At 41.3% G+C, this 19,865-nt stretch overlaps 1 protein-coding gene across 1 annotated transcript in view; it reads right to left on the reverse strand.

The window, feature by feature from the left end:
* Window positions 1-19,865, reverse strand: part of TENM4 (teneurin transmembrane protein 4) — a 2,614,938-nt gene that overhangs the window by 953,586 nt on the left and 1,641,487 nt on the right. The window contains exon 8 of the mRNA XM_064492755.1: window positions 5,632-5,693. The gene's annotated coding sequence lies outside the window, so the exon portion shown is untranslated. The remainder of the gene's footprint in view (window positions 1-5,631; window positions 5,694-19,865) is intronic.

The following is a 19,865-nucleotide window of genomic DNA, read 5'->3' on the forward strand; positions in this document are numbered from 1 at the left end:
TAATTTCTCCATGTCCTCACCAATTAGTAGTCAGAAGGAAAATTTTTTATTCTGTTTTTTGAGTTGCCCACATGGCTAAGATTTATCGTAGTGACAGAGTAGAGGATACACAGCTGGATCATAAGGGAAAAGTCAGGTGAGTCTGGAGGAATCCACATGCGGGTTTCCGACTGTTCTCTCCCTTCCATGAAGGGACACCCAGAACACACTCCTCCTCCAACATTGAAAAATGGACTTGCACAATGTTTTTGCCAAGGGAAGCCTGTTAGAAACTCAAGATTTTTTATTGGGGGCTGGCTAGTCACCTAAGGTCCAGAAAGGAAATCTTTTTAACAAATGTACTAGAAAAACTAGATGTCTGTTAAGAAAAAAAAAAAAAGCCCACCATGACCCTCCGTCCCTACCTTTCACACTAGACAGAATTAGTTCAAATGAATCATTTAACTCTGAGGAGCCACGTGGTTCCCCTCTCCGCCCCAGAGGCTGAGGATCAGAGCAGTGGCGTCACGCCAAGATGACACAAGTTCATGGCAGAGTCAGGCTTTGATGCCAGATCTCTCCATCCTCTACACCCATGCAGTTCATTGATCTTCAAGTTCCATCCTTGGGTTCTATCTAATCATCTCTCTCATCACTGAACCCCCCGGCCCCAGTGGCATCTGGGACCCTGTAGACACCCGGGAAATACCTGGTGAAGAGGTGATTGAACGGTCTCTAGAATACCCTGCTCAGCCCGTCTGAGCGCAATCCCCCACCCCAACACACACGGCGCACACCTAGCAGGTGACACGCTTCCCTGGCCTCCCCCATGTACGATGGAGCTTGGTTTTCAAGCTTCATGCTTAAAGACTGTAGCCAAACTATGAGAGAGAGAGAGAGAGAAGGAAGGAGAAAGGGAGAGAAGACTACTAAACACCTAAACACTAGAATAAAAGTGATTTTTACATAGAGAGCTAGTGACATATGAATTTAAGAGGAAATAAATTAAAAATATCTGAGTTCAAAATCAACATCATTTTCCCTCTGATTCCATTTAGAGACTATATAAAATATTCAATTTGCTTATCCTTACAATTAAGACGGGGCCATCAGATTCTCTCGAAGATGTATTGCAGTCAGTGGAGAGAGAGGGCTGGGAGGAGGTTGGATGAGACAGAAAGACGAAATAGAAAAAACGTGGACGGGAGAGCAGGGGGAGAGGAAAGCCAATGGACATGGAGGGATGGTAAAGGAGTATTCTGCTCCTTAATCCATGCATGGAACCTGGCTCAGTTTTAAAGTATCTAAACGGCCAGGATGTGACCTGGTGGGTTTTGCCTCCCCTGTCGGTTGTGATCCCCGGTGCTCCAGTGGGATCCTGGTTCCTGAGAATATGATATTCCGCTCCTGAAATCCAGCCTCCAGGTAGAGAAAAGCCTTTGTGTAGTTGTGTAGCAGAGCACCTGCCATCTCTTTAAATAACACTGCCAAGCACTGACGGAAGCCCCAAAGGAAAAGAGTCAGGAAAACAGGGGCACCAGAGCCACTGTGACATTCATAAAGCACAGATTTCTGACCCTGCGGGAGTGACGCGCGGGCCCCACAGGGTTGCTGCACACCCAGGGACACCTGCCCTGTTTCCTGCCTGCTCCGGTCCAGGTCTGCCTCTCTGTTGCCATCACCACTTGATTTCTTGCCCCTCAGGTCTGTCTGCAAGTGTCCCTTTTTCCTTCCCAGTGGAGGTCTCCAAATCCCTTTCTTTAGTTCCCTTGAGTAACTTATATCCAATCTCCTTTTCTCCTTCCATAAGGAGGAAAACGACCCCCTCCCTGTCCTCATCACCTGTGCTGATGGACACGAGGACTTTCCCGGCACTTGCTCAGAAGCAGCATTTTGTGATTTGATTGGGGCTCCATATCTGTTCATACAGTTGATCAGTCAAACCTGGACCCTTTTGCGAGCTAAACAGAGCCTGATTAATAATTACGCGGGACAATCAGGCATACCCAGGTCGCTCTGGACTGGGTGTATGGTCACCCTAGCTACAGACTCGCAGTAAATAGATACTTTCGCTCCAAAGTGTCCTATTACAGTTTGTAGTACAAATCCTCACACGGACAGTACCAAGTTTGTTTTTTTCCAGACAGAAAGATACAAATAAACAGGGGGAGTCACACACATAAAACCAACTGTACAGGAGGGTGAGAGGAAGAAAGAACATAGAGGAAGAGGGAGGAAGGGAAAGAGCAGAAGGGGGAGACAGGTAGGTAGCAGTCTCTACAGGGACCCAGTGAACGCTCACAGTTCAGGTCTTTCTTGTGTTTACACAGGATACTTGTCCTCTGAAATGTTAATTGCTCTACTTCCTTAATACTAAGAGGAACACTTTTTCCTATTCTAACGATTCTGAAATCTGAATGTGTATTACAAGGGATGTCAGAGAGAAATTTCTGGCTCCTAGGAAGAAAAATAATCTGTGACAGAGTCATGACTGCCAGTATGTGTGTGAACTCGGCAGGGTGCAGAGGTAGATCTGTTCAGACTGGCCTCCCGGATGAGTGTCAGCACCACATTTTTAATCTTACACTGAATTCTGATACCTACTAATTGTTCAAAATGTCCCCAGAAAGGTTGTACTGTGATGTCAGACTACAGGAAAAAGTTACAACATATGCGGAGAATGATCTGCACTTTCTGGGCAGTGCGATTAAAGGCAGTGAAAATCACTAAACACCTTCCAGTGATTCACAGAATTTTCAAATCTAATAGAGGTAGGTGTTGACAAGTCATGTTTCAAGCAGACCTCCCACTGCCTGTGGTCTATCTGTCAGCGGCTAGGCTGACTTTTAAGAGAAATCTCTGGAGAGAATTAATTCAATTAAGCAAAAACAAAAACAAGAACTATGAATTTAACCATACAGTTGATATAGATCAAGCTATAACCTCCATCCATTTGCCTTGAAATCACACCGCCCTTTGCAAAGTTGTTAAAAAGGATGGAAACTAGGTTTGCCCCATGACACAATGCATAACTGCTGATGGCTGAAAGATTCCAAAGAATCTCAAGGGTAAAGGTTTAGACTCAAATTTTCATGGTGACACTTAAAATAAATGGTGTGTGTATGGTAGATAAATTAATGCTGTCGATTAGGTATTTTACAGTTAATTTGCACATAAGTAAATGCGCACTCCCTCTACACCAATAACTGTCCCCAAACACCGTAACTGTATTAATGGTCTATTTCACAGTTGACTCTGTCTTAAAGGTTTTATATATATATATGATATATCATATATATATATATATGATATTTGTCAGCTTCACAACTGCCTTAATCCTGGTCTTTGGCAGCTCCGTTATCAAATGGTTAACCCAAGTTGCCACCTCTGGTGAGAATCATTAGAGATGCAAGAATAAGAATGAGAACCTATGTCTTCTAGAACTGGGAGAAATCTGACCAAGAACTGGGTTTATCTCTGAGGTGAAAAGTATGTATTCCTGATGTGGGTATACATCATAGATAGATAGACACCAGTGGTTCAGGATGTCTGAACTAAGGAAAATGTACTGAGTATATGACAGCAATCCCACTGTGGAGTATTACAGAATAATTTAACTTTGATAGCATACATGTCACATTAGTACAGAAATTTAAAATACAGCCCAACCGAATGGCTACTGGAACATTTAACATCAAGGGTACGTGCCAGGTGAGAAAAGATTTATTTGTCTTTAATCTTGAGTTAGTAAACTTTAGCCTCAAACTGAAACAAAACATTTATTGACTGTGCTTCTTAGATTATTTCTTCTAGATTTTAAGAGCCTCCCATGGGAAAGTTAGAATCTACAAGACCACTCAAAAACCTGAGGAAAAAGGTCAAAACACATCATCTAAAAGGTAATCATCCTTGTGATACTAACACTATTATCTTTCTATTGTCTTATAGACTATTCACCAAAATATTTTTGTCAAGATTAGGTACACGTCATCCTATCCAACTTGCCCTAAATGTAGAAACCGATTTCAAACAAGGTTAAAGCACAATTTTCCTGTTACATAAATAATTGCACTAAATCATTTGATGCTCCTTCCTATATTAACTTAGTAAATGAACTAGATTAAACAGTACCGAAGAGATGTTAAGTAATTATCTACGGGTGTGTTGAGGGCCACGCCAGAAGTGTTCCTTGCAATTCATTTCAGATATCATTTTGGAATTTTAAGATGTACATGATTTGTTTTTAAAATGCAACTAAAATCCTGATTTTGTTTTTTTATCATGTTAAAAAAATGAAAAAAGCTTTGAGTACACCAGTGTTTTCAACAACATACCAACAATCCGAAAGTGATTACATTGTACTTGTGCAGGAAAACAGAGATGCAATTGGCTTAGAACCAAAAGTAAAAATAGTAAGGCATTTGTGATGTGTAGGGATGGGAAATGCAGGAAGGGATGGAGGAATCTGTGATCAGCTTGGTAGAAAGAATATATTGACTTTATTTCCTGAACCCAAATTCAAAATGCAAGGTCTAAGACTCCAAATATATCAGGGATAGAAAATTATGGCTGTCCCAGAAAATCCAAGTATGATCGCATTAGGAGTGCATGAAGAGGTAGTGAAACACTGACAAAGGCGTTAACATGGGGGAAAGAAAACTACAAAAAGAAACCAATTATTATAAAGTGAATTACATTTTTTAAATCTGCTTCTGTTTTCTCCCAAATTATTGCTAGTAGTACAGGCAAAATGTGAGGTTATGAAAAAACACGTTATGTTAACTGCTCCTTCTGAGGACATTTATTATTCTCAATTTACCCATCAAGAAATATTTTGCACTAAAAGCAAGAAACAACTTAGTCTCCAGAATGAACTCTTTTCTTTACAGAAACAAGAGACAAGCGTCTTATATAACACACACCTCTTGGAGCCTCCCAGTAAACAAAATGCCAAGTCAGCCTCCCTCAAAAAAAAAAACAAAAAACCAGAACAATATCTCAGTCAATCATTCAAAAACTATAAAACATGCCTTGAAGAAAAGACCAAATATATTCCTTTCTTCCATGGGAATGCAGCTAAGGAGGTTAGAAATCTTTCCAAGAAGTTTTGAAATATCTCATTTTAATGTCCACTTTTTGATTTTTCTCACTCTGGAGCCAACCCTGTATCTTGTCGTAAACACTTCAACAACCCTCTCAAACCAAAGCTGTTAGAGCAGCAAAATTTCATTGTTGAACACAAGGCAGACTTGCAGTGTGAATACACGATCATTTGTTGAAGTCAAAAACAAGTGATTTTTAATTTTTCAGATATGTCTGTTATATTTTAACAGGATTCCCTCGAACATAACATTTCTCTAGAGGATTTGCATTTTCTATTGCTTCACAAACATTCAGTTTATACACAACTCTCCAGCAACACATGGGTGGCTAAAGAAAGTTTACCACTGAAGTTGTACAGAACACCTACATGCCTAGTCAAGTATTCAAGCAACAAACCTGGGCTGAACTTTGAAAACTCTGGGAGGAGCTTTGAGAATCATGAATATCAAAGGACTCAGGAAGAAAAAGTCTTATTCAAGTCACACTTTTACCATAACTCGGCTCATAACCAAAGTTAACAAATGGGAAGTAAATAACCATATGACTCACCAACACCACTGTTATTTGGGTAGAAGGACCCGTGACAAATCCAACCTCCATCCACGACCGTTCTATAAAAAGAAAGAGGAAAAGAGTGTTACCACTTCTGTAGAAGTGGGGACATTTGTGAGCAAACGAATATCGTTGACCGCATTCTGATAGAACCATATTGCAAGGCAGACTTGGGTACTTGATGGGAAGGAGAGGGAGAGCGTTGCTTCCACTTCTTCAGCCAAAACCCCGTTTGGCTATTGCACAGCATCCCTCCAGCCCACATACTGAGGCCGGTTCCAGCCCTCGGGAAGAAGCAACTAGCCAGGTTTTGATTAATACCCTCTAATGTACCGTTACATTCACTTTTGTGGGCCTTTCTAAAATGCAGATCTCATCAAGATACTTCCCTGTTTAAAACATCTTCCCACTTTGAGGGTCAAGGCAAAACCCCTTCCCAGCGCTTACAGGTTTCTTCAGAACCTGATTTCAGCCTTGTTGCCTTCCCAACTTGCTGTCCCCTTCCCAGCCTTACTAAATCATCTGCATGTCTAGGAAGTCACGCCATCACCCTCATTCACAAGCCTTTGAGTGAGGATGCCTCTGCCTTGAAAAACATGTGTCCTCTGTTCCCATGAAACCTCTGACCAGCCTGACCCCATTCATGCTCAGAACTCAGTTGTCATCTTCTCTGGAAAGCTTCTCCTGACCACCTGAGGCTGATTCAAGGGCACACCTGCCATCTTCCTACAGCACCTTATTTCTAACTCTATCTTAGTGTTTAACAGCTTGGGATGTGATAGTTTATCAAAGAATCTGGTCTTTACAGTGTTGTATTTTTATATATCTTATTTACTGCTCTTATGTTGAACTGAATCTATGTTGTCAGTACCTAGCAGAGATCCTGGCACATGATAAGTGCTCAGTAGGTGTCCAATGTATAACTCTACAGACCGAGTGAATAAGCACATGACAGAACAAGTAAATGATTTAGTCACTATTCACTAACCACTTATATAACAGGTACTGAGCTAAATTCATCACAAATACTCATTCTCTGTTCTTCTTGCCTAGATTCTGTCTTCAGGCGGTGTGAATGGCTTGTTTTGACTCTCTCGATCTCTTCTGTTCTCGAGGCTACTTATTACTCAGCCTTCTAGCTTGGGTTCCTGGTGCCTAAGTGCCAAATTTGGAGTTTGCCTGACAAGACTTTTCTTAATGGACTTTGCTGAACTTGACTCTTGTTTTTCCCATTTTTTTCTTTTCTATTGAAGTATAGTCAGTTCACAATGTTGTGACAGTTTCTGGTGTACAGCATAATAGTTCAGTCACACATATACATATATATATATATTCATTTTCATATTCTTTTTCATTATAGGTTACTACAAGATACTGAATATAGTTCCCTGTGCTATACAGAAGAAACTTGTTTATCTATTTTATATATAGTAGTTAGTATCTGTAAATCTCAAACTCCCAGTTTATCCCTTCCTATCCTCTTTCTTCTCTGGTAACCATAAGTTTGTTTTCTATGTCTGTGAGTCTGTTTCTGTTTTGTATATAAAGTTACATTTGTGTCTTTCTTTTAGATTCCACACATAAATGATATCACATGGTATTTTTCTTCCTCTTTCTGGCTTACTTCACTTAGAATGACAGTCTCTAGGTCAATTCATGTTGCTACCAATGACATTATTTTATTATTTTTTATGGCTGAGTAGTATTCCATTGTCTGTCTGTCTATCTACCTACCTACCTACCTACCTACCTACCTACTTACCTACTGATTTAGTCATCTGTCGATGGACATTTAGGTTTTTTCCATGTCTTGGCTATTGTAAATGGTCCGGCTACAAACATTGGGGTGCATGTATCTTTTCGAATTAGAGTTCCTTCCAGATATAAACCCAGGAGCAGGATTCCTGGATCATATGGTAATGTTGAACTTGACTCTTAACTCATGTGACCACAGAGTCTCCCAGAACTCTTCTTGGCTTTGAATGAGGCTTTCAGTTCTCTTTTTATGATAAGAACTTTGAAACTACTAAAAGCCAACAGGCTATTTGGTTTAGTTAAGCTATTTGGTTTAGTTTAAGTGGTTGACATGGCTAAATCCAGCTCACTGCCTGTTTGATAAATAAGGTTTTATTGGCACACAGCCATACCCATTTGTTTACATCATATTGTCTGTGGTTGCTTTTTGTGCTACAACAGCAGAGTTGTACGACCTGCAAAGTCTAAAATATTTACTATCTAGCCCTTACATTAAAAGTCTGTCAACTCCTGATCTAAATCATTTTATCATCTAAAGATGGCTCCTCCCTCTAAAACATTCCTGAGATGTGGGTATTCAGCCTTTTTACTGAAAAGAAATTTTCAGCTCACTTAATTATTTATTGGAAGATCTAACCAAAAGATCTCTCTTATGTTAAACTGAATCCACATGCTACAAACGCACAGAACAAGACAAGAAGGAAAATCCAAAATGTTAACTGTCTTTGGTCATTTATATATTTGAGTTACAGATTTTATAAAAAACTTTCAAGGTAAACTTTTTGCCTTTCTAGATTTTTTATGTTTTTTCTTTAAGGAATCAACATTGCTTCTATAAATGGAAAAAACTGAAATATATAAATACTTTTACCCATTTGTCCTAGATATACCCACTCATTTGAGCTCATTATGGAGGTGATAGACTCCTTTCATTAATTTATCTGTCAGGGAGATGATAAATTCCACACAAGGGTGAATAGAAACTGTGATAGCACAAATAGGAAAATCAGGGGAAGCAGATCACTTCTAGATTGTGTTGGTGGTGTTAGTATTTCTAGAATAAGAAGATAATGAGGTTAAACAGGTCATTGAGAGTCACCCTATGAAAAAAGAGTCATGTGAGAGTCTTCTCATTGGACTTCCTGCCTTTAATCTCTTCTACCCAGAGTTCTTTATTAATTTCTTTTTTATTTCTTTTTTTTTAATTGAGACAAAATGTTGTGTCATACAGCATAGTGATTCAGTCATAAACACACACATGCATATATTCCTTTTTGTATTCTTTTCCATTATATGCTACTGCAAGATATTGAATATAGCTCCCTGTGCTAGACAGTAGAAATTTGTTGTTCATCTCTTTTACATATAGTAGTATCTGCAAATCTCAAACTTCTTCTCAGAGTTCTTGAGACCACCAAACCTCACAGCTGGAAGGAACTTTAAAGTTCCTTTGTCCTCAACTGTTCCCCCTGTCCAGTTCTTCTGAGTTGTCTATATCTTCCACTCTATAGATTCATACTACATGTCTCTAATGATGGGGCATTTACTTTTTCCAGAGGCAACACCTTCCACTCTTGGGTTATACAAAATTCTTTGACCTCTCATGTTAAGACTGACCTTCTAGCATCTTCCATTCACTAGTCCTAATTCTTTCCATGTGACCCTACAAACCAGTCTACTCCCTTTTCTTCATGGCAACTCTTGAGATATTTGAATCCCTGCGCTTCTTCTTCTTCCAGCTGACGTCCTCAGTTGCTCCGTATTTTCCTCCTGTGACATTATTTCTGATTGCCTCACCATTTTTTGTGCCTTCCCTGAATATACTCCCGTTGGTTCCTGTTTCAAGTCAGTTTGCCCCAAGACAGAGTGGCCCTTTTCTCCTCGCTACTTTTAGTTTCTGTGTTTTTTCAGAGCAGAGGAATCCACTGTTGCATTACCCTTGAAGTCATTACCCCTGCTCACAGCCCTTCAATGCATGACTATGTATAAGTTCCAGGTTTTTACATGGTTCTCAAATCATAATTTTAGATCACTTTACCATAGTTTCTCTGGGAAAAACCATGAATTTATGTTTTTTGATATTTGATATTTAGAGTACTTCTATATTTCTCCTATTATAAAAAATTCCACAATAAGATTACTTTTTTCTTGGTAAGTCTTTCTCATACTTAGAGCTATTTTAAAGATTTGCTTCCCAGAGAATTATCCCTCATCAATAAATAATTTTTTGGTTGAAAAATTGTAAGATAATAGAGTATAAGCAGATTTTAGAGACCACTGAACCCAATCTCTTATGATAAGTAAAGTGCTTGACTGAGAACAGATAGCAACTTAACAGAACTCCTGCACCAAACTTCAAACTAAAGGATATTTTTATGACTTTCCTCTTTTACCCCCACTCACTCTCAGAGCTACCGTCTCTGTCCACTTAATGAGGTACATAAAGTCTAGGTGAGTAAAGTGTATACCTTCAAAGTAAACACAGTGATTAAAATGTAACAGAAAATAAAACAAATTAAGAACCCCTACAAAACAACAACATCCCCCCCAAGTAGATAGGGTCTGAAAATATTTCCATTTCAATGATTTAGATTACTATAGGAAACACTCAAAGGGGTGTGGATTTTTAGAACATAGAGATTTCTATATAGAGAATATTCTTTAATTATTAAAGACCATGGGATTGCTCACCCTTTCAAGCTTGCCTACATGAGAAAGGCTCTTCCATTGCAAACATGCATAGTTTTAAATCTGCACAGCATATTGGATTATGTACAGGATTTCCTCAAAATCCTTCAAAAGACTTCTCCAAGCACTAACGCCACTTCAAAATCCCAGATATGGAAAATACTCATCTAGCCCTCACCTGGAGCAAAGCAAGTGCCTCGGGCCAGTCTGGCAGAGAATATACCTCAGTGCTACCTCTGATATGTTAACTTGGGAAGTACTTTCCCTCATCTCTTTTCCTTCATTTCTTACTCTACTTTTCACCCCAGTCAGGGGGCGTAATGAGTAACTTTCCCCTTGAGGTTTACGCATTATTTAATTAGTAGATGTACGATTTCCACTGGGTGTCAGGCCCATGTTAGGGACGGAGAACACAGCTGTGAACAGATTGCTGTGGTCCCTGCCTTGCAAACGATCACTAGGATCTTTAAACCTCCGATTCTGTTTTCACCTTCCTCATTGTCAGCAGATTGCTGAGAAAGGGGATAATTGAATGAGGGGAAAGTACCAGACTTATCTCTTTCTTTAAGCCCACTCCTTGCTTCCATAGAGTAGACCCATGGCAGCCACTCTGAATGAGAATACCACCTTCCTGGCCACAGCTGCTGGACCAAGTGCTTGCTACGGAGAGTTCTTTCTCCAGAAGTTTGGACATTGGACCAAGAAACTTAGACCCTTTTAGGTGGCTGGATTGTAATATATACATTTGGAAATTGGAAATGACTGTTTTTTTCCAAGGTACAAGAGATCAAAGAAAGGCAGTCCTTGAGGGAGAAGAATAGTGTTCATGGAGAGAGGGGCCGAGCTGAGGGGGGGAGGAAGTCCACACAGCGTTCTGAGCTTTGCCTTTAATCGTGACCTTGTTTTGCATGAGATCATTTTTTCCTCTTTATAATAAATCCAAAGTTTTTTGCTTAAGCTACCTCAGGCTGGTTTCCGTAACTTAAAATCCAGTGGTCTAACTAATATGCTGGGGGTGGGAAGGTTGGGGAGGAGACTAGGGGTGCCTGCTCAACAAACTCAGGTATACTGGGCTCACAGGGAGGGTGACTGCAGTCACTTTGGGAGAAACTGCTGGGCAGTAGTTATAAGATGAAGGGGGAGTTAAATGCTCAAACCTGATGTAAGTTAAAAGGAAACATGAAAATGAAAGATAATCAAAACTCAGGGCTGTCAGGATTTAAGAGTTAGCACAAAGAGTCTTCTTAATCAGAGAGAAAGAGAAAGCCTTGGAGATGTAAATTTTTTTTAAAAAACATAGAGGTGAGTTTTAGGTATAATTATTCAAGATATCAGGTTGAACACTGGTCCTGCATTCGGAAGAATGAGACTGATTATTTTAATGGCAAGACTAGAATTTAAACCTAAAACTCATCCCTGACTTATTAAAATGGTCACCCAAAAAGGGGGAATTCTTATTTCCATAAAGCTGTGTGAACCAATTCCAGAATGCTGGTTGTTCAGCTCCCATGGCACACAACTAAAGAGAACTTCAGACAGACCCCAGCTGGCTTCACGGTGACCAGCTGTGCGACATCAGCGAAGTCACAGAACCTCTAATGACCTTCAGTTCTTTCATCTGAGAAAGAGGGCGCTGTACGTGCACCGCAGAGGATTTCAGTGAGAATAAATGAGGAGCGCTGAGTAGCACAAGGCCTGGAGTGATACTTGTCACTTCATGTACATTCATTCTCTTTATTTTTGGCTTTTGATGGTACACTTATGTTTTTGGTCAAGGCAAAAGGCCTTTGGAAGAAAGACTGGTAAATAAAAGGTGAGAAATAGTGTTTAAAACAAGGTGAGATTGTCTAACAAAAATTTATTTAGCATCTACTATTTGCTGGAGCTAGTGCCGAACTATCAAGTTATTAAAGTATATTCATTTGTCTCATATTAACTTTACTGAACATAAACTTTGAGTTTCTCTATCTTAATTGACATTCCAAATGACAACGCTACATTCAGTAGAACACAACTGTTTCACAAAACCCGGGACCGGTGAGTTCTTGTCCCTGTGCTGCGTGTACTGAAATGGCTGAAGAAATGAGGAAAACTTCTCCTCACCTAGCACACAGGGTCATGGCGGCCTGGCTGCTTGTCAGAAGGCTTGGGTGGACTGTAAGCTTTGTGAGGTACGCGTACTGAGCTTTCAGCCTGATTAGAGCCCCTATTCTGAGAGTGCTGCCTGATACACAATAGGTAACGTAGGACGGGAGGGAGAATAAGGGAAGGAGGAATGAAGGAGGGAAGGAAGGAAAGAAAGGAGAAAACCTATAAAATAAGGGGGTATGGACCTAATGATTTTTAGGGTCTTTCTACCGTGATTGCAGTAAGATTTTGTAAGTCTTATTTCTAGAAGATGTTAGCGGCAGAGGACTGCTTATACTTCTACCCTGATGCACCTAGCAGGACAATGACACAGACAGCCCTGTGCATTTTATAACTCATCAGGGAAGAGGCAAGGCATTTTCCCCAGGAAGCTCAATCCACTTAGAAGCCGTAGTTGTGAGCTGAAGCAGAAAGGACAAGGAGTCAACTGCAGAGGTCCAGCTCCACTGACTGAAACATATAGACACAACCCCAGGATAGGAATAAAGTCGCAGGGCGGAAAAGCCCACGGGCAGCACAGTGCTCAGGACAAAGGCACCGTTCAACTACCCAGACACCTACCCCCAAATGTGGGCGAGCACCCTCTCTTCTTGACCATATCTAATTTGGAGGGTGAAAAGGAGAGAGAGCGTGGTGACAAAATAGAATGCAACCTTCCCACTGAGTCTTTGACAGGCTAATTCATTTATACATGCACTTTCAATTACTTACTCAGCTCATGTTTACTGACTGGGAAGGCCAAGTTCTACGGAAGTACCTGGGAGGAACCAGCAGCCTAGTCTTAGACTTTAGGGAGGGAACATTAAATGTTAGGAGGTAAAATATTAGACCAGAGAATGGATGAGTAGGAGTTGGTCAGCTGAAGAATAGGAAAGAAATTCCAAAGAGAGGGAATGGCACACACAGATATCTGGCCATTGCTGGGAATATGGTATATTTGGGGGCCCCACAAGGGGTTCAGCACGGCTGTGGTATGGGTCAAGAGGGGAAAGGCAAGAGGTGGGCTGGTGTCTCGAAGTGGCCAAGTCTTGAAGTGTTTTGTTAACCATCCTAATGGATGTGTAGTTTTGTTTGGAGAGCGGTGGGAACCGCTGACTGGAGCCTGGGAGCAGTTAGAGGGCTGCTGAAACAGTTCAAGTGGGAGATGACGGAGGCTTGATCTAGAGTAACACCTTGGAATTGACAGAAATGGACAGATTAAGAGATAATTAGGAGGTAAGAACTTTAATTCCGTCTTTGGTTTATAGATGGCTCAATTTGCATTTTCTCTGTAGTTTGGATCCCCCATTACAGGCCTGGGTGTAGACTAAATGCTTAACAAGAGTCATAATCATGACACTGGTGCTAACATATTGTTATCACTTTTGAATGCTGGCCAGGGTCAGGCCTTCGGCTAGGCTGTGATGTTAGCCAGATAGCACATGTAGCCCGGGGCATATTTTTATTTTTTAGCTTGTCAACACCCAAGGTCAGGGACTCTATCTGCTTCACTTCCTTGAAGCTATAAAACCACAGCACAAGGAATGTAACACAACAGACCACAGAATGACCTCAATTTTCCCATTGGTCTGAAGGCCCCGAGGTCGTATCTTCTCAGGGGACACGCTTTAACAGAGTAGGGGACCTCTGCACTTGGTCACCACCTCTGCCCCATGCATGCCACAGTTAAATGTGCAATTTTAAGAGAAATGAAATTGAGTTCAGAAAGTTGCTGAGGCCGTGGGCATTTGATCATGTTTCTTGGGCATCTGTGGCTGGTAGATATGCACAGTCTGAGATCCCAGTGTGGTCCGTGCACAGCCCCAGGGCTTCGGATTAGTAACTGGCCCTCGTCCTCAAGGTACGAGTACATACGTTAATTATTTGCTCAGTCTATCGTCGATTTTCCCCTTCCTCAGTGGGATGTAAGCTCCAGGTGGGGAGGGCTTAAGTGCTTCTTCTCCCCCCCCCATTTTTTTCGGTCTGTTTTAATACTGTATCCCCAGTGCTTAGAACAGTACCTGGCCCCGAGTAGGTGTTCAGTTCATATGTGTTGGATAATCATATTAGCTGAATGATCTTGGGGGAAATTATTTGAGATGGTCAAGCTTCAGGTTTATGCATATCTCAAATAGGACTAAATCCTATATGTCTTATACCTCTGTCAGGGCTCTTTTAAAGCTAAAGTGAAAAATGAAAGGCCCCAAGTTGAATGCTCAGCTGCCATCTTTTGTATTTTACTTCATTTACCCTGTCTTTCTGTCTGTCTGGCTATCCATCCATCCCTCCATCCCTCTCTATCCACCCATTCGCCCATCACTTTAGTTTAGTATCTACTATGCACCTGTGTAGAGCATCTACCATTATTCCCTATCAAGGACTGCACACCATGTACACCACCTCAAATGTTGCCTTCAGTACTGCAGTGTGATTATCTCTCTTATCTTTCTGTAAATGAGGAAGCTGAGGCTGAGCAAGTTCACACATGGGGAAAGTGGCGGAGCAGGGATTCACACGCCACGTCTGTCTAATTGGCTGACGACTCCTGGCTCTCCTGTTTCCTCTGTAGGGTTTTCCTATCGGCTGGCTTCACAGGACTCTGCACGTGCCTGGGGCACACACAGTGAGCGATGTAAAGCACTTCGGTGCACCTCGCCAACTGCTGTGGCTACAGGTGTTCCCACGGGGCCCCCCTGACGATGACCCTCAGGGGTCACACTCAAGGCTCTTTTCTGATTACCCCTGTGTCATTCATCATTCACGGCCATTTCAGCAGGGAAATTATGTGGTGCTGATCAGTGTGTGTTGGCACCTACGTGTCCTCTGAGCTTCAGAGCTTCTTCCTTAGCTCAGTTTCGGCTCCTCTACTGGGTAAACTCTCACTCCTGAATTCAGACACAGGCTCGGGGAAGCTCCAGACGTTTCCTTGTGGCCTCTCATCAGCGCCTTCCTATTTAATTCCCTGAAATAGCCTCGCTCACCAAACCCATTCGGTAGACCAAGAAACGTCTGACAGGAAGAATAAGAGTACTGCCCTGTGTACTGCCTGCTGCAGAGCTTGGAAAACAGTATTAAGTCCTACACTAAAAAGAATGCAAATGTTTCATTTCCCTGTACTGAATGTGGCATTTTGGGGTAGTTTCTTACCATATTGGGTATCAAGGCCTTATTAGTTATGTACAAAGGCCTTTTGAAAAACACAGGCCCAAATTCAATCCAGCTCTTTAAAAAAGTTAACCTGTCGTGTGACTGTGCCTTGCTCCCACAGTCCTGCCACCCTGGACACTGACGTTCTCTCTGGCTTCTGGCCCATCATGGCACGGAGGAGAAGAAGGCTGTTTAAATACTGTCGCAGTTCCTTCCATACTCAGGTCAGAGGGGAGCAGAGGGCTCAGAAGTCAGTTACTGGCCGCCTGCAGTGAACCAGGCAAAGGTGAAGGTGATTTACATGTATTGCAGGTTAGTAATTCTTCACAACTCTGCCAGGCACGAGCTCTTGCAAAGCCACGACTCTTCCCACCCCACCCCCATACTTAGCACTGCCCGTTTTTACTACTATGCCTTATATCACTTGTATATATGGCTTTTGCCTTCTTTGAAAGTGAAAGTAACACTTTCTGTTCTTCTCTTTATTATTTTTTTTACCGTGTGCTCTCATGACCAGTGCATTATGAATGATTAATACATGCTGCTTTAAAAACATATGTGAACATGCTATTTCAACTATTTACTATTAACTTCATGCCCCAGACATGAGAATCAGACTTAATCATCTTATATCTTTTCTGTTGGCCTTTTTTTTTTTTTTGGCAGCCATCCGTGCTTAGAACTGCTTTGCAGATTTTGCGCCTGAAAAATGGAACTTTTTATTCTTTTAGTTATGAGAGTACAATAAAAATCCCCAAACTCATAATGCTTTGCTTTTTTTCTTACCTGCCTTTTTTCAACTTCTATTATTTATGTAAAAAGGGTAAACTGCCTTCTTTACTGCTTCAAATTACTTTTATTAAAATATTTCCATGCTACCAAGTTTCAACCTGAAGCCAGTGGTCCTATCTAAGTCACAAATCGGGATGAAGATTATCTTTGGGTGCTTTTCTCTCCTCTCTGTCTTAGTGCTTCAGTCCAAAGTTCCCTCTCCTTTAAAATGATATTTCTGTTAATACTTATCAAGACATCAAGATACAAGCATTTCTTTTCAATTATTACATCTGGAAAGAGTTTGACCCTGCCTCCGTTTATATGAATTCCAATAGAAGTCAAAGAAAAAGAAATAAAGACAAGCCAAACCATGCTCTATTCATAAGGAACAAGAGGTCTAGTGACATGCATGCTCCTGGCACGATCAATGGTGTTGGTCACAGTGCAGTGCTTTGGTCACTCAAAGATCCCTCCTCAAAATAGAAATAATTCCCAAGAAACAGAAATATGGGTTAGAAAAATGTCATTGGTAATTTGATAGGGATTGCACTGAATCTGTATATTGTCTTGGGCAGAATGGCCATTTTAACAATATTGATTCTTCCAGTCCAAGAACATGCCAGCAATCCCATTTTATGGGCATATATCCAGAGGAAACTGTAACTCGAAAAGACACACGCACCCCAATGTTCACAGCAGCACTATTAACAATAGCCAAGACATAGAAACAACTTTAATGTCCATTGACAGATGACTGGATGAGAAGTTGTGGTATATTTTTACAATGGAATACTACTCAGCCATAAAAAAGAATAAAAGTATGCCACTTGTAGCAACATGGATGGACCTAGAGATTGTCATTCTAAGTGAAGCAAGCCAGAAAGAGAAAGAAAAATACCATATGATATCACTTATATGTGGAATCTAAAAACATGATGCAAATGAACTTATTTGCAAAACAGAAAGACTCTCAGACATAGAAAACAATCTTATGGTTACTAGGGGGTAAAGGGGGAGGGAAGGGATAAGTTAGGATTTCAAAATTTGCAGAGACTAACTGCTATATATATATAATAGATAAACAACAAGTTTCTACTGCATAGCACAGGGAACTATATTCAATATTTTGTAGTAATAAAATGAAAAAGAATATGAAAAGGAATATATATGACTGAACAACATTGTAAACTAACTATACTTCAATTTAAAAAAGTAAAAAAAAAAGAAAAGAGGGGATTAGAGATAAAATGGTGACCTCAAAGAGATAACCAAGCTTTTACAATAATGGTTTGAGTTTTTTGACAGCAGAAACAAAAAATTCTAATCTTATGACGGTTCATTCTTTTTATTCTATTCTGGGAGGGTACATGTGTGGGGAGTACCAATTTCTTGGCAAGTGCTACCCGCCTCCAATGATGGAAAGCAACAGGGAACCATGGTGGGGTCCAAAGAAGGATAATAGTGCAGCCCTGGTTTTCCCTCTATGTTGTACCCTGCAAAAGCATTAGATGTCTTTAGCATCCCCTCCTCCAGAAGATCTTGCCAAGGTTGCCAGGTTGGCGTGGGGGATAGGCCTGGGGCTAAAATCATGGGGGAAGTTGTGCTTTCTTCAGGCATATACAGAAACCAAGCATGACTGCAGAGGGTGGCTGAACAGGGATGGACCTTGGCCACCTCTGCTTTGGAGACCACAACTAAGAACTTGATGCCTTTGACCCTTGGTTTTTTCATCTGTAACAAAGACATAGGTATTGTTGTTTCATGTTAAATGAATTGGGACAGAAGATGGCTGTGAAGTTGCTTTGGTAAGGCTGCACTGATCTAAAGTCAAATTGCTGGGGTCTGAATTCTACCTCTACCATTTACTCTCTCTACCATTTACTGGTGTGGCCTGGGAAAAGTTACTTAACCTCTCTGTGCCTTGGTTTCCTCACCTGTCAAATGGTTACGGAGTAGCTGTGAGAATTAAATGAGTTAGTAAATATAAAGCGCTTAGAAGTCTGTTTGGCATGCAGCAAACATGCCGTCGTGTTAGCGCTATCACTGTGGAAGTCTAGGGTGACTGAATAGCATATCAAGCCAGTAGTGCCAGTGACCCAGGGATATTCAAGACTTACGGGGTAACAGAGTTATTTTCTATGCTTATTAGAAATATGAGTTATGGATTTGTTTCTTCCATCAAGAAACAGTTTTATAAGCACCAACTATTCCAGGCATTGAGTTTGCTGCTGCAGATACAGAGGCCTACGAGATACAGCCTCTGCTCGCAAGGAATTCTGAGTCTCGAGGAGAGACCCACAGACAACCCAGACTTGTGATCAAATGGGAATCCCACGCTATAGGAACACAGTGGAGGGAGCATTTAACTCAGCCTGTTCTGGAAAGACTTCAGAGAAGGCATAATGCTTCCCGAGGAGTGGCCTGGAGTTCCTGGGAAACTGCACTGCAGGTAAGGGGAATAGTACGTACAAAGTCCTACAGGTGAGAAAAAGCAAGGGCTGTGTGTCTCCCTTGTCCTCTCTTGCCTGGAACACTGCCTGAACGTTCTCATGCCTGCAGAGGCAGTCCTGCTATTGGACCACATAATTCCTCACTGAGAATCATTCTGTGGCTCCCTATGGCCCCAAATTAACACCCAGCATCCTTGGTTAGAAGTCAAAGCCTTTCCTGCTGTATTACGTAGGCCTCCACATCTCTCCTAAAAGCCTCTGAGGTCTCCAAGGGCATGTCCTAGATCTCCTGATGTCTCATGTCTAACAGAGCATCTGGAACACCATTTATGTTCAGTAAGTGCTTGTGAAAGGAACAAGTCAGAATCATATGAATCTCCTGTAGAAAAAGATGATTCTGTGTATTTGAAAATCACAAGCTAGAAAGCTCTTCAGCTGGGCACTTATTTTAAGGGAAATGTCCCAACAAGGAAAAAAGAGTTAAATTCAGTACAGCTGACTGCGTAACAGTGCCGTTTGAGGACACAAATGAAATTAAGTTCTGTTGTCACACGTACAAGCAGGACTGGCGAGAAGTCACTCAGGAAAGCTGTCCTCCTTGTTACAGAGAAAATCCCCACCATGGGAACCACCCACAGCTAAGCCCGAGGTACGCCGAGCTCCTCAAGCGTAGTCCTTGCTCATCAGCTGGGATTGCATGACTTTTCCTTTGGGAGTACAACTTTTCTTTCCCCGTTTCCTTTCCTCTATTCCCTCCTTTTGCTCTATGGCCTCTCCCTCAATTCTTTTGCAGAAGACATAGTCTCAGAAAGTGACCTAACTTTTCAGAAAATCAGTTTCTTCCTTTGAAAAGCATCACCTTCCTCAGGCTCTCCCTGGAACCAGTAACTGTGCCATGGTTACCGGTGGTAGCAGCAGTGAAAATACGAGCAGCTAACGTTTGTCCATCGAATACTCTGTGCCAGGCGCTGTGCTAAGTACTTCTGCTGAGGACTTTCATAGAGAGCCACTTAAATTAAAGAGATAACCCCAAGCCCCTTAATTCTTAGCATGGTGCTAAGCAAAGAACACATTCTCAAGAAATATTAGTCATTATTATACTTTTCTCATTTAATCCTAACAACCATTTTCTGAGGTCAGTCTAGCTTTTATGTATTTTTCTGTATTTTAATAGATGAGAAGTCTGCAGGCTTTCAGAGGGTAATGATATTTAAGATTGAGCTTGGGGTCCACACCCAAGATGACCGTCCATCAAGGCTATGCAGTGTAACAGATATAAAAGCACTTTGT

Source organism: Camelus dromedarius, chromosome 12 (genome assembly GCF_036321535.1).
Source record: "Camelus dromedarius isolate mCamDro1 chromosome 12, mCamDro1.pat, whole genome shotgun sequence".
In the NCBI taxonomy this organism is placed as follows: Eukaryota; Metazoa; Chordata; class Mammalia; order Artiodactyla; family Camelidae; genus Camelus; species Camelus dromedarius.